This window comes from Heliangelus exortis, chromosome 11, assembly GCF_036169615.1.
Source record: "Heliangelus exortis chromosome 11, bHelExo1.hap1, whole genome shotgun sequence".
Taxonomy (NCBI): Eukaryota; Metazoa; Chordata; class Aves; order Apodiformes; family Trochilidae; genus Heliangelus; species Heliangelus exortis.
Genome location: NC_092432.1, coordinates 16,694,147 through 16,709,036, shown reverse-complemented (window position 1 = coordinate 16,709,036; position 14,890 = coordinate 16,694,147). Strand labels below are relative to the sequence as shown.

The window sequence follows — 14,890 nt, the reverse complement described above, 5'->3', positions numbered from 1 at the left end:
CAGCCCCAGGTCTCACCACCACCACCACCAGCATATGCCATAGAAGATACTTCTCCTTAAACCTCAGGTTTGCAGCAGCTGTGGGTTTTTTTCATTCTCCAGTTTCTAGCAGTGCTGTAGTGCAGGTAAGGGGAAAAGGTTTGTACAGATACCATTCTGCCTCCTAATGCAAGCACACCTTGGACAAGCAAGTTCTGGTAAACAGCTGGTTTCTACCAGCAGACAATTAGTAATAATGGACATTCACTGCAGGATCTAATTCACCTTCCAGTTACAAAGAACAGCCTACTATTTCTTTCTACTGGCTAAGTGTTGTTTAAACTCAATAAAAATTCTTCACCATGAGGGTAGTGAGACACTGGCACGGGTTGCCCAGAGAGGTGGTGGAAGCCCCATCCCTGGAATTCTTTTAAGGCCAGGCTGGATGGGGCTCTGAGCGACCTGATCTAGTGGAAGGCATACCTGTCCATGGCAGTGGGGTTGGAACTAGATGATCTTAAAGGTCCCTTCCAACTTTGAAAATTCTGATTCTATGAAATATTTGAGATGCTGTTGCTATAGTCTTGCTGGGTAGCATTACACAAGAGGATTTCACACAAGATTTCACAATTTCCTAAATTAGACTGTGCTGGGAGTGGAAGTAGGAGATGGGGGAAGAAGAATGCAAATACTTGATAGAATTAATTCAGTGTGACAGTCAGAACCATGCATCTGAACATCTGACTAAATTAAAAACCTGAAACCAAGGATTTGAAAGCCATTTTGCTAATTTTACACCCCCATTAGATATTTGCCACTAGAGATATTTGCAGCCTGCTGCTAACCTCTTGGGGGACAGAAGGAGAACAAAAGGACAACACGTTCTGTGAACATTGCAAAACTCAAGCAATAATCTCCAAATTCTTTCACATTGTACTTCATTGCATGCTTCTCATCTCTTGCCCTTACTTTGTTACAGGTACTCTCAGTTCTTCATTCACTTTTTATTTCCTTCTTTTAACCTCCTTCACTGAACACTAACCTGGCAACTTCACAGAATCATGGGATAGTTTGCATTGGCAGGTACATTTAAAGGTCACCTAGTTCAACCCCCTGTAGTAAGCAGAGCCATCTTCAACTAGATCAGGCTGCTCAGAGCCCCATCCAACCTGACCTTGAATGTTTCCAAACATGGGGAACCTATTCCCTATGTGGGCATCCTATTCCAGCATTTCACCACTCCCATTGTAAAAAATGTCTTCCTTATATCTAGTCTAAAACTATCTTCTTTTAGTTCAAAGTCATCACCTCTTGTCTTATCACAACAGGCACTGCCAAAAAGTTTGTCCCCACCTTTCTTATGAGCCCCACTTACTGAAAGTTGCATTTGTACTGGCACACTTGCACCCATGGACTACAACAGCCAGACCTGTCCCTGATAAAGCATGTCACAGTTGATGAAAGCACAGCTCTTCATAATTGGGTAGCCTGAAAAACAACACCCAAAGCTGCTGTACTAGTCCAACCACCAGCCTCTCTCAGAACACCTCATCCTCCTTTCTCAATCTCACTGCATAGATTGCTTGCCAGAGAGTGCTATGGACTACTTACTGTCACTTGAAGCAAGGAAAACAATATGCATCACAACCTGTAGGTAGGAAGTTACTCACAGGTAACTGTTCATGGGTTTATTGTTCCTCTGAAGCCTAGAAAAATGTTTGCCTTTTGTTAGACAAATGGTTTTCCTGCCAATGGACTGCCTAGGCACTACCCATACATCTGGGCAAAAATAGACACCAGGTTTTAAAGAGAGTCCACAAAAGGGATGTCTGAGCTCAGATTCTGTCCTAAGGTGACAGGCTCCCTTCCCCTCTCCAAAAAAAAATTCTTTTTTTTATATTTATAAAACTGTACTGAAGCTACAGAGACCTCCATGTTCAGCTTCTAGATACAGCCAGCGGAGTAGCTCCTCAGCTTCCTTCAGGGCCCTAAAATCTGACAGAATAACAGCTTTTAGATTTTTAAAATCCTACTATAAAACACAGACTATCACCTATGTCTGGGAAAATAGAAAAAAGAAGAAAATCCTCTGCTGGTTCACAGAAACTCTGGAGATAGTTTCACATATTATAGAAGAATACTTTTTTTGCTCCTATATCAATAGAATATGACCTTTTGCTGCTCATATCGAATACTAAAACATACAAATATTTTGATTTTACAGAAAGAACAGTTCATTGTGATACACAATGAACTGTGCTGTGTAGCAAGTACCATGGCCCTGGCACCTCCAGCAATCCTGTATGTAAGTTTACTTAACCCAAGATGTTCTTTTCCCTTTGTGGAAAGTGCTGAAACACCTACACCTCAGTGGATCTTATGCCACTTTTGAAAAGGTGAAGTAGGTATTTAAATTATTTGCATGGTTTTGAAACCTCTACCCTAAATACAAAAAGAGAAAAAAAGGTCCAGTTATGTAGGCCTTGTGCATCCAGCCTTCCTAAAGGTCAGGGATGAAGGCTTTGTAGAGACAAGCACAAAATCATGGATAAAACTGCCCTTTCTAATAAAGTGAAATTACATGAGTAACATGTGGATGCAAAGAGGTAGCCAGTCTTCCAGCCACACTGGCTCATTTCAACACCACATCCTAAGGCTACTTCACTATAAACAGATTTTAAACAATAACAGTGATCTCTTGAAGGATCATTTCTTCACCCAGGGAGAAATATTCATACAGACTAATGAGCCCAGTGGTGCTCATTCTTTATTCACACCATATTCACTCATTCTTTACTCACACCAACATTTTAATGTTTGTTTCTTAAATTACTTAGGGGGGAGGTGTCATTGCAAAAATCACTCACAAAGTGATTTCCCCTTTTGCTGCCCTGAGAAATGCCCATTTTTCCCTCACTGACAGACGTACCAGCTGTATTAGGTAAGGGGTAACTTCCCCAAGGTTGATAAAAATAAAAAACATTTGTTCAGCCTGAGTCCTTGACTCACCCCATCTCTCACTATAGGTAAGCAACACACCAGATGCTCTCCCTCCTCTCTTTGCCAAAAGCCCTGCTCTGAAAGCAACAAACCTTCTTCCAGTCCAGCACTCACACAGCCAACTACACTCACCTCAATGGAAAGCCAACCCCCTTCTTATTGTTCCTGCTCCACACCCACCAGTCACACCCAGCTACTCATGAGACAAGTATTTTCCACTACCTTCTCTCCTGTCTGTCTCTCAGCCTCAGCTTAGCACCTGCTGAACTAGGAAGTGGCTTTGTCTCCTGCTCACATTAATAGCAAGATCTGTAGCAGGTGGGACTTTCTCCCACACCACAAAGACTGACAGCACTGAGCTGCTTCTGCTGCCCCAGAAGTCCCATGCTTCCTGGGGGACAGTAGCACTTGCAGAAATGTGCCTGCAAAGAACCTGAAATCTGTTAAAAAAAAGCAAAACAAAACAAAAAAACCCAAAAAACCTAATAGCTTATGAAGCGGAGAATACTGTGAAGGGATTGTAATGAAGTGGTAACTTCCATTAGTTAAGATCAGAAGAAAAATTAATAGATTTCTTAAAAGAGACTGTACTTCTGTATGGCAGCATAACCTGAATGAGTTCACTAAGCTCTAAATGCATGGGAAGAGTTAACTCATGATAATTGCAGAGACAACAAAACACATGACCCGGCAGAGAGGAGAACTCTGAGAATTGTTAAATGGGTCCTTGATGGACATTATTGAAATGTTTTCTCAACATCTTTATCAGAGAATTAAATAAGCAGCCTTAGTTAATGGGTTATTTGTAGATATCCTATAAAACAGATGCAGCAGAATGATAAAACTCCATTGTGCTCTTCTGTCTCTGACTCACTGCCCTGGCTTTCGCACTAGCTTACTGCAAACATGCACTTCTGCAAATATTTATCAGACCTAAATTAAGCAGGGGTATGGAAGAAGAGGGAGCAGGGTGTTAGAAAATAAATTGGAGAACTAAGGAAAGGTGACATGGTGAGTCTATTCCAAATGGCAGAAAATGATAGACAGGATACTCTTCTAACGTTTTCCCCACTGAATGCAAAACTGTAGAAGCTCTCTATTCTCAATGATGCATAAACTATGCACAGGAAAAGTTCCTACAAGGTACACTGCAGCATTTGCTAAAGCAGAATTTACAGTCAAGCTCTCCCTCTCTAGAGTGTCAAACAGTCTTTATTTACAACAGGGAACATGCTAGTTAACACTGTGATGTTTTGTTGCTCAAATCCTCTCTGAAGCATATTCCATTGCTTTTGTCTGTGATTGTACTATTTTCTTACTAGAGTGCATTAAAATATACATGAACAGCATGTGTGCAGAATACAATGGGCACTTTCTACATTGGCACTAATCCTCTGTGTTATGAGCAGTGAGCTTGAGGGCTGGGAAAAGGTCCCCTTAGAACCCTGGATCCTTGCCCCACAGTTCGTGCACATCAAAAGCACTTGTGTTTTCAATTGTGTCGATGACTACTTGCAGAAAGACCTTCTAGTAATCTTCATAAAAGATGGAGCAAAGTCCACAACATGTAAGATACGATGTATCCCCTGCAGGTAGCTTTGGGTAGTTCAGAGATCTGGCAGAGGGCTCTTCAAACTCGAGACAGTGCTTGGAATGTATATCTTCAAGAGACTCTTTGCTGCTGTTACTGTTTTTTCATACTTCGAATTCTCCTCCCCCTTTGTTTCCTTGTATTTTCTCCCTATTTGATTTTATTTGCCTCAGTTTTTCTTATTAAACATTTTTTATTCTCTGGATGCTCTCTGTGCATATGCAATACCTGCTATCTGACCTGTACCCATGCAGCGCAGTCATGTGCTCCACTCCCTGCTCTTGGGTAAGAAACTCAAAGGTTCTAGTTGAGAAAAACACTATTTATTTTGGTGGACCTTAAGGACACAATTCGAGAACCCTTACTGAATGCTGCTGTCTTTCCAAACCAGGTACACTGCTAGTAGGAAAGCTTCAAGGAACAAAAACAAATATGAGGAATACATAAATCTTCACTGGTGGCAGGCAGAAGGGCTGGAAAGCAGGGACCCACATGAGAGAAGCACCTAGTGAAAAATGAGAGATCAGAATGGAGACAGGAAACCCAGAAGCTTTTTTTTTTTCCCCTTACTTCCTTGTTAAAAACAGATGCAGGTTGTCTCTGTCAACTTCAAAAATTAGTTTCCCACTGAAAGAGAAATCAGGAGTGCCACTTGGCTCTTTTTTTACCCTAAAGGCACCTATGTCTTGTTGTTTGATCAGAAGCTGTCAAATTCTGAGCCTAAACTCCTTCCTGCACAGAGGAAACAACAGGTCACGTGCCCTTTCACTAAGGGGCAGCTGCTGCTCACTGCCTCTGCATCATAGTGCTTGCTACTTCCTGGTCTGCAGGGCTTCTCACCTGGGAAATCCTCTAGGCCACAGAAAATCTGTTGTTCAAACAATGAGGAGCTAGGGAGTCACCCTCTCTTTATGCAGATACTTTCAAATCCAAAGGTACCTTCTCCCCTTCTTTGGTACTATAAGCTTCAGCCAGAGGGTGTGCACTGTGACGCATAACACACATAAGAACACTTTTCACTCAAATAATGGCAACACGCATCTTTTTTTAATATTTTCATCATATAATGACTAGAGTATTTCCATGTGTTATTAACTATCACCAGAATCTAATCTGAACTGCCTGTATGGGATTATCTCCAAAAGCAAGTTACAACAGTCAAACACAGAGAATGAAAATAAAATCTAACTTAGCTGTTAAATGTAGGTTTCTAGTTCACAAACAAGTGCTGCCATGGCAGTGTGCTAATTAGCACAATGGTTAACTAAGTTTGCACCCTTTTTTTTGCCTGTACAAGGCTTCTGTTGCCAGCATTGGCTTTTGTAGCACAACTGAAAAGAGGGGCAGTTATGGGAGACAGACAGAAACACATCCTAAGTGGCTGGATGTCACGCTACATAATGCTGTTACTTCTTGTACTGTGAGACACAGCGTGGCAGTTCTGCACTATGGAATAGGTACATTGTTGTCAGTGAGGCAGCACCCTTGCTGCTGGAGGCTGCCGAGTACAGCCCACTTACTTGCTCAAAAAGCATCTCACTCACTGAAGAGATTTATTATGATTTTCTTTTATCTGAGTTTCTTGGAAAATGCATTACGTCATGTCACTCATTCAATGTGCTTTGTTCAGCACTTGTGCAATGCAAAATTATCAAGAACTGTTAAACAGTCAGCACTGCCCCATGGCGTTTTGCTGTCACCACACTGGGACAAGCAGTCCCTTGTTCTGGGCTGCTGTTGACCACAGTCATGGTTCAGATGAACCCTGGTGTGCTCAGCTGGACAGAAAAACACTGGCAGCTGTGAGATGAACAAATGCAATTAGCCAGCACCTGCCACACAGAGCACTTGCAACCCTCATTCATAACATTAGGAAATCCTATGTAAAAATAAGGCTACTTAAAATGGAATAACCACACTGGAGAGACCACTATAAACTAGAGCAGCAACTGTTGCTGTGTCTAGGTGTTATTACTCAAGCACACTAAAACCCAGTAAATAAATGTGTTACTAAGGGAAAAAAAAAAAAAATCTATCTTTGCTCATAGGTATGGATTGAACTAATAGCAGAGATGCTGTGGGGTTCCACTGTAGGCATTCTGCAGAGTAAGACAGGGGGTTTGGAGAAAAGCCGCCACTGACTGCACGCAGAAGCTAAGGGAGTTGCTATTATATAGACCATTAAACCTTTCACCCCTTCTGGCTCCAGGAGGATCCTAAGTTCATTGTCCACTTGGAGTTCATCAGGCTTCGTCCTAAATCCAAATGACTGCTAGCATGTTATGTACTCTGCTGAATGTCAGTTAACTCATCTTCTTACTGACCAAAGTTTTCCCTTTTTTTAATAGACAAAGCACAAAATAGGAAAGAAAGCTGCTCACACAAGCAATGAATATTCCCACTGTAGAATGTATTCAACCACTTAATTGCAGAGAACACAAGCCCATCACCTAGCAAATCTAGCCAGAACATGTCCCACTACATTTTTATTCTTGAAAACAGATGAGCATGCAAAACAAAGGTCAGTTTCATTACCAGAGCAAATAATCTGAGCTAAGAGTAAATCAACTAAAGCACTTAGAAAACTACCAGTATCCGTATTCTAAACACATTCCAGTCAGTGCTATTTGAGCCCTTTTATGTTTGGTATCCTTGAATCTGAGCAAATGTATTTGATTCTGATGAAAGAAAAATCCTCTGAAGAGCTAACTTTAAGTCCACATTTATTTAACATTAGCTCAAAGTAAATTCTGGATTACACAATTACTATGCAACAATGCAACTTGTGCCTTGGAAATCCACATTGCTAGTGCTTTTCATTGGTGGTTACATTCAGGAAATGGAACTACTGCATGAACCAGGAAACCAGTAAAACCAACTGCAAATTTTCAGTCACCTGCTTGTAAACAATTTGCACACCAAGAACTTTCTAGTACAATGCATAAATAGTGTTAAGCGTCAAATTATATTTTGTGATATATCCACAGGAGCTGCACAGGAAGCAAATATTTCCATAGGCAGCTGAATTAAAGATTTCCTGGGGACATCAGGATGGGGTCACCGAAGCCCCAAAAAAGGAACCTTTGGCTGTAGCTTCCTATCAGCATGAATAGGGACATGTCCTCTTGCCATTAGTCACTTCTTGATCTTGGCAAAGCCTATTTAAGCTTAAGCCAGCAAGATAATCGCTGTAATGATAAGACTTTTCTTAATGATATTATGCAATGTCATGGTTACATTATATGGACCAGTAAGTGTGCAAGAAAGTCTAAGCATTGTGGAATTATTTAGGTTGGAAAAGACTTTTTAAGATAATTGTAAAGTTAAAACTGTAAAATCCACCACTAAACCATGTCCCTATATGCCACATCCAAATGCATCTTAAATACCTTCAGGAATGGTGACTCAACCGCTTCCCTAGGCAGACTGTTCCAATGCTTGATAACCCTTTCAGTGAAGAAGAATTTCCTGATATCCAACCTAAACCTCCCCTGGCACAACTTGAGGCTGTTTCCTCTTGCCCTCTCACTTTCTGCTTGGGAGAGGAGACTGACACCCACCTCACTACAGCCTCTTTTCAGATACTTGTAGAGAGGGACACAGTCTCCCCTCAGCCTCCTTTTCTTCATGCCAGACAACCCCAGTTCCCTCAGATGCTTCTTGTAAGACTTGAGCTCCAGACCCTTCATCAGCTTTGTTGCCCTTTTTTGGATACACATCAGCAACCCACTGTCTTTCTTGTAGTGAGGTGCCCAAAACTGAATAAAGGATTCAAGGTGCAGCCTCACCAGGTCTAAGTATAGGATGCTGTACACAAGTGCAATACATACATTCCAAGAAAACGATGAGTTCCATTGGCCCCAAAGGGAATTGCTCTCATATGTGTAGCACATACACCTGCTTTAAAACAAGTCAAATTATTGATAGTTTAAAATAACAAATCATAACAAGAAATTTACAGACTGGACGTCCATGGTCTCCACAACTTTATAAAAATTACCTAAAATAAGGAACCCTCTTTACATAGTGCCTGTGTGCCCAGTGCTTTAAGAAATGGATAGCACAGACATGCCAAGGCATACTGGAGAATGGGAAAACTTGGGGACCACCTCTCTTAGTGCCAGCTGGTGTAGCTCTTGCTCCTGTGTCATATGAAATGCACAACTTTCCCCAACTGCTAGGGTTTCCTGGGAATTTTAAGTCGACAGAGTACTTAGATTGAGGGCATTTCTGTGCTTCACACTACAAGCTGAGACTTTTGGTAATTTCATGACATTTCTGCAACTGTCCTTCTCTGCTTTAGCAACACAAGCTATCTTCTGCATCAGGAACTGACTCAGGAGAGAAGAAAATATTGCTATGTTAAATTATGTCATTGTACCAGACAAAACCAAGAGAACTCTCTTCAGTCTGTCTGCATATGACACATAGTATCTAAATTACATGCTTAGCACTTAATCCATTTAACGGCACAAACTATGCCATTAAAAACTATTTGCTTTTCAGGTGTCAGCAAAATCTGTGCCCAGTGGCTGGGTATTTCTGAAAAAGCAAGGATCAGATTCTCAACCAATACATAAGGATATCACAGTTCTCATCCAAGAACAATAATGTTGCTTGGCTAAGCTTCAGAGTACCTTTTTCTAATTTTTATTAGCTTCCCACATGGATTAAGTGTGGTTGTCTGTGAATAGCTATGATGTAACTCATCCTGTCTCGGTCAAAATAATCTGGGATTTATACATCTGCATGGCTGGTACTCAGGCTTCAGTATGTAGGTATCAAGGTTATTATTAAGATTAAGAGAAGTCATAACACTGTCATGAAAATGAGAGATACCAGCACAGTGGCTGAGGAGAAGGAGACATGGAGCAGATGGCATGTCTTGTACTGATAGTCTGGATATATTGCAAAGACAGGCAATAAACAAGAAGAAAAGCAGAACACAGCTTCTGTTCACGAGGAATCATACAATCACTGCATTTAGGTACATGTGTTGAACACATAAGAGACATTGAATCACAGAATTTACAGTAATAAAAGGCATTGAAGTAGCATACATTCACAGAAGATAAAGGTTAGCTTAGCTTCTTAGACCCTGTTTTCAGGGAGCAGGATCAATGCGGGATGATTCTTCTTTGCAGAAGTGGTTAAAAAAGTTCCTGGCTTCAGAGGAACTGAAAATGATGTCACAGAAAAAAACCTTAAACAAATAATAAAAAAAAAATTTAAAAATCCAAAGTCATTAAGATAGGCAAATAACCCATTGTTTCCCGTTGCTGCCAAGAAATCCACAGCAGAGCAGGAAACAAAAAAGGCCTGTGCTTCACCAGCCAATACAGAGCACCAGGACACTCCTCAGAGGGTACAGGACCCAGAGGGTCCCCTCCAAGCCTCTTGTCCAACCCCTGCCTACTCACTGTGGAGGCAAGGTGAATAGAAAGTCTTGAAACTGTGGAAGCATTGTTCAGCAATAACTTAAACATCCATCTGGTTATCACCAATTTGCGATTTGTTCACAGATCCAAAGCATTGCACTATCCAGCTGCTATGAAGTATATTAACTCCATCTCAGGCAGACCCCACACAGGGACCCACTTGCAGACCAGTAAAGCTGACAGTCACTATCTCACAGCCTGTTCAGTCCCCAGCTTCATTTGAGTAATGGCTTCCAGTGGAGGGGAACTCGTTTGAGTGCTTCATTCTGCTTTAATGAATCATTAAGAGACAGATTGACTTACTTTACACAAAACTCTGGGAACTGACTTACACAGAAGGCTGTATGGATGACCATGTACCCAGAAGAGTGACCATTATATGAATGCAGCCTAGAGATAGGACTAATAGGAAGATTCACTGCACAAAGGCCATTAAAGCCAAAATGTATGCTGATAAACTTCTTAACATAGGGGACCCACTTAAACACTGCGTTTCTCTACAGCCCTGGGTAGTGGTCCTTCAGTTGGACACTTTGCAAACTTGGCTGGGTCTGGATTTTTCCACATTGGTGCCACATACCCTTGGCAAGTAGCAAGAGTTGGTCAGGGCTGTCCTAACCTTGGGAACAATCTTTGCAGATGTGAGATGTCACAGATCCATTACTTTCTGACTCTTGAAATGGGCCACAATTTCCCAGCTAATCAGACATTTTGGGCTTGCAGTTTATTTCTTCAACAGTAGTCTAGAGGGGAAGCAAATAGGCTACATGAGACTGCTAAAAACAATTAGTTATAGGTGAATATGGACAAATAACAACCACCAACATGCATATGATCACTTTCTCAGAGGCCTCTGAGAAATCTAGATCAGTGATCATTCAGTCTCTCTCAATCTCTTTAGCTGGTCTTTAAATCAAGCAGCAAAAAAACAGATTTCTCTCTCTCCTCCTGTCCTATCTTTTCTCTACTGGTAGCACACTTATATACCCCTTAGGAGGAAAGAACAAGGCTATTCACATATGCTTGTATGTATTATAACTTACTGTTAATTTACTAAGCAATTCTCTGGCCAGTGTCATCATGTGATGACCTCCCTTAAATTCCCACAACATCCTCACATTTATGTGCATGTTCAGATTATAAATAATGGTTTGCCATGGAAAGCAGATGTTTTCTTACCCATGCATGCTCCATTGGGATGTGCAACTACCAACATTTCACTAAGTGCTCATTATGCTATCTGAAAGAATTTCTTTAGTTTCTTGTAGTGGCTCAATTTAGAGGCAGGAGAAAACTTAAAAAACCCCCTACTCCAAATCTAGTTTGCAATCTAACACAAACAGACATCCATATCAAGAGCCCAGTAGCAAGCATTCTATGTCAACTGCAGACAAATATCAAATTTTTTCATATTGATTTTAAAATAAAAAATGCCAATTTTTGAGCACTGATCAGTTCAGCAGGTCCACCATGATAACTGCTTCAAACAGTATACTGCAAAACTATTCAGGTATTTTCCAATGGTGTTTGCACCTGCAAGTCATTGCTGGCTTGCAAGCATGAACATGAATAAATGTTACACAACACTTATTAAGTAAGCTATCAGATCAATTCACTCATCTCAGAGCTTCCTGGTGATGTGCCAGTATTTTCTCTGGTTTCACTTAGCAAAGGTTGCATCGTGCAATATTCACGCATTGGAGAAAGTACACAAGAGTGAAGAATCAGAAATTATAAATAGAAAGATCATAAAAGACCAAAAACAATGCTGAAATGACTTAACGAGAACTAAAAATTATGATCCTGTGGATCAGATCCAATGGAAATTATTCTTCTCAACTCATGGCTTTTAACTTCATCACTTGCTGCTTTACAGCTGGCAAGATCTGACAGAAGTCTCAGACTTGCATTACAGAGACTGAAAAAAAAGAGAAATTCGTTTTACATTTTACCCTTCCAGGTTTGCTCTACCTTAACTATTCTTTCTCTGGCAAGCATTTTGCAACTTGTTGTTGCATTTAAAATAAGTGGGGTTTTTTTGGTGGTTGTTGTTGGGTTTTATTTTTTTTTTTTACCTGATTTCTCACAAATATGTACCAGCTGAATAACTCTATTTCATAATTTCCAGATCTGTGTTGTTTGAGTTTTTTTCACACTTCCTCAGTTTTTATATCAACAGTTAAAAGGACCTCTACAGGTGCCTCTGCTGGCTTTAATGAATAGATGTCTCAAAACCACAAGAATCACATACTACTCCTTGTCTTTGAAGTACTTTCACGTTACAGATCACTGACCTATGGCTTTGCTCTCACTGAACTGCTTTCCTGTAACATGCGATGAACAGCAACCTTATGACAATTAGCAGACAGAGAAGTAAAAAGAAGATAAAAGAGGAAATTCAAAGCAAAAAAACCTGAATGTTTACTTGTGGGTCACCAGTTCAGAGGTCTGAGCACAGGAGAAAGCTCTGCCTGTACCTGGAAATGAACCAACACACTCCCAGGTTGCAACTGTGAAGGTAAGGCATGCTATGGAACAAGCCTGCTTGGGGTATTTGGTGATGCTGAGGCTATCTCTTTGGTCACAGCTTTCTCAGAAATTCTGTGTTAAAAAGAATGCCACGAGCACAGCAATTGCAGATATCTTCTGTGATCAGTACCCAATTTTTGACAGTTGAAGCAGAAACTAAGTTTCAAGATTCAGTTTGCTGCTCACAAAGAAGTGCTTTACTTTTGCCTCTGGAAAGGGCAGTGCCCAGAATCCACAGTACCCTACAAGCATGCTTGGATAATGGCAGCGATGCCACCCCCCACACACAGCAGTGAGCAGAGCTGTGTAACGGAGAAATAAAATAGAAGAGTCCACATGCACCACATTATAGGTCTGTCCAGAAAAGTCATAAGCAAGTCCAGCTTTGCTACACAGCCAGTCCTATATGGAACATCAAGAAAGGCTAATAAAGGCAAAAAGGGGTAAAAAAATTGTGGTGTGTATACATCTCACATTTCAAAACATACTTGTCTGCTTACTAAACACTGTGGGTAAGTGGTTTCTGAGAAATAATGAGCAAATTATCAAGGAAAAGAAGAGCCAGGGCTAGATTAAAAAATGAAAGTATTGGAATTAAACCTTTCCCTGTGCAAGCAGCAATGACTTCCCCACGTGTCCCTCCCCATCTTTCTCAAGAGAAGGCATGGGTGTATATATGTATATATTTATATAAATATATTTAAGTGTATATATATATATAAATTACATAAAATAAATCAAACCCTTCTCCCCATGCCACAGCCCCACAGTCATGGTGCTTGGAAATGCAGAAGCATTACTTGCACTCAGAGTGGCTGCAATGATTACATGGGTAGCCTCACTAAGAGTCCTCCCCAGAAATTAATTAAAATAGATACAGTTTACATACAGTACCAGTATTCTAACATCTGAACTATTATTTCATGCTGTGTTACAGAAAAGGACCAAGTACTGAGGTGCAACTGTGCTTCCTTTTATTTCTCAGCTTTTATAGTTTTCTACAAAGGTACAACATTATACAATAAATGCTTCACTCAGACCAGTGGGAGAGAGTCCAGTTGAGACTCTCCATATCCCTACAGATGTGATCAATGATATACTGATCACATCAGTCTCCTACTGGAAAAACAAACAGATGTAAATAGGCATTTAAATAACCATGTTTAATGCAAGAACATATTTACATGTATATTATGTTGTCTTTTGTTTAGCACTCATAATAGCACTAACTGCTATAGCACAGCACAGAGAACGCAGTCTTTTTTGTGTCCCATCTTCCAAAAGTATAAAAAAGCTTAAGTGCAAGGTATTCTTCTTTCGGAGTTTATTTTCCTAATTATTCCTTTCTCTGCCACAGCAACAATGACTTGTGCTATTTTGCATGCAATCATTACTTACAATGGCACCTCTCTAATTTTAGCATGGAGAAAGAACAACACTCAGGAATTCAGAAGTCTCTGTCATCAGAAGCCATCAAATTACACTGATGAGACAGTTTGCAGAAGCAATTTCATGGAATTTCCAATGTGCTTGCATTTAACAGAACTAGAAAGATGGCAAGACTGTTGTTCTGGGGACTATTCTAGCATTTTTCATTTCTGACACAGGCAGTCCAGGAAGCCCAGTGACAAAGCACATTGCAGTCTCTATAGTTTACAGTGCTTTTTTAGCCCTCCAAAGCAGGCTGCAGTCTTCATGAAATGTCAGAGTTGTTGACTCCCAGACACTATGTATAATTTTTTTTTTCATTTTTATAATATTCAAGCTTTACCTCAACCCTTTACAAAAGTAAGGCACTAGAACCTTTTTTAACAAGTCTTTAACAACTGAAGACTTACTGATGATGTTGATATGTTTTCAAGCAATAACTTCCTTGAAATGACATACCTAAAATAAAATGAGCTAAGGGAGTCTGAAGACGATGGTGTATGTTTGGTACTCACTCATTTATTCGGTCACCGGGAGCCATGGTGAAAACAGCATTGCAAACGCTCGGAGAGCGTAGCTCATCTCTAGCAGAAACCTGTTAATTCTTCCCTTTCTTCCTAGTTCTGCATTACTATTAACCTGGTATCAACAAAAGAAAAATCATTAGGCATGCTCACCTTTGAGAGCTACAGGCCATAGGCTTTACAATTCTGTCCCCTTTAATTGCCATAACTATGGACTTGAACAACCACTCCGACACAACTCCAGAGAGCCCTCAAACCATGGAACCACTAAGGAGCAACCACAGGAAAACACCAGTAAAAGCTAATATTCCATCAAAATAGAGGATTGTCAGTCAAGGTACTGCAACAACACAGGCAGAGATGTCTGATTTTTTCTGCTTTCTTTCTTCCTTGTTTCTTCA

At 40.5% G+C, this 14,890-nt stretch overlaps 1 protein-coding gene across 1 annotated transcript in view; it reads right to left on the bottom strand.

Moving 5' to 3' along the window:
* Positions 1-14,585, bottom strand: part of TRPM1 (transient receptor potential cation channel subfamily M member 1) — a 121,535-nt gene extending 106,950 nt beyond the window's left edge. Inside the window, exon 1 of the mRNA XM_071754944.1 lies at positions 14,481-14,585. The gene's annotated coding sequence lies outside the window, so the exon portion shown is untranslated. The remainder of the gene's footprint in view (positions 1-14,480) is intronic.
* Positions 14,586-14,890: the final 305 nt, after the last annotated feature.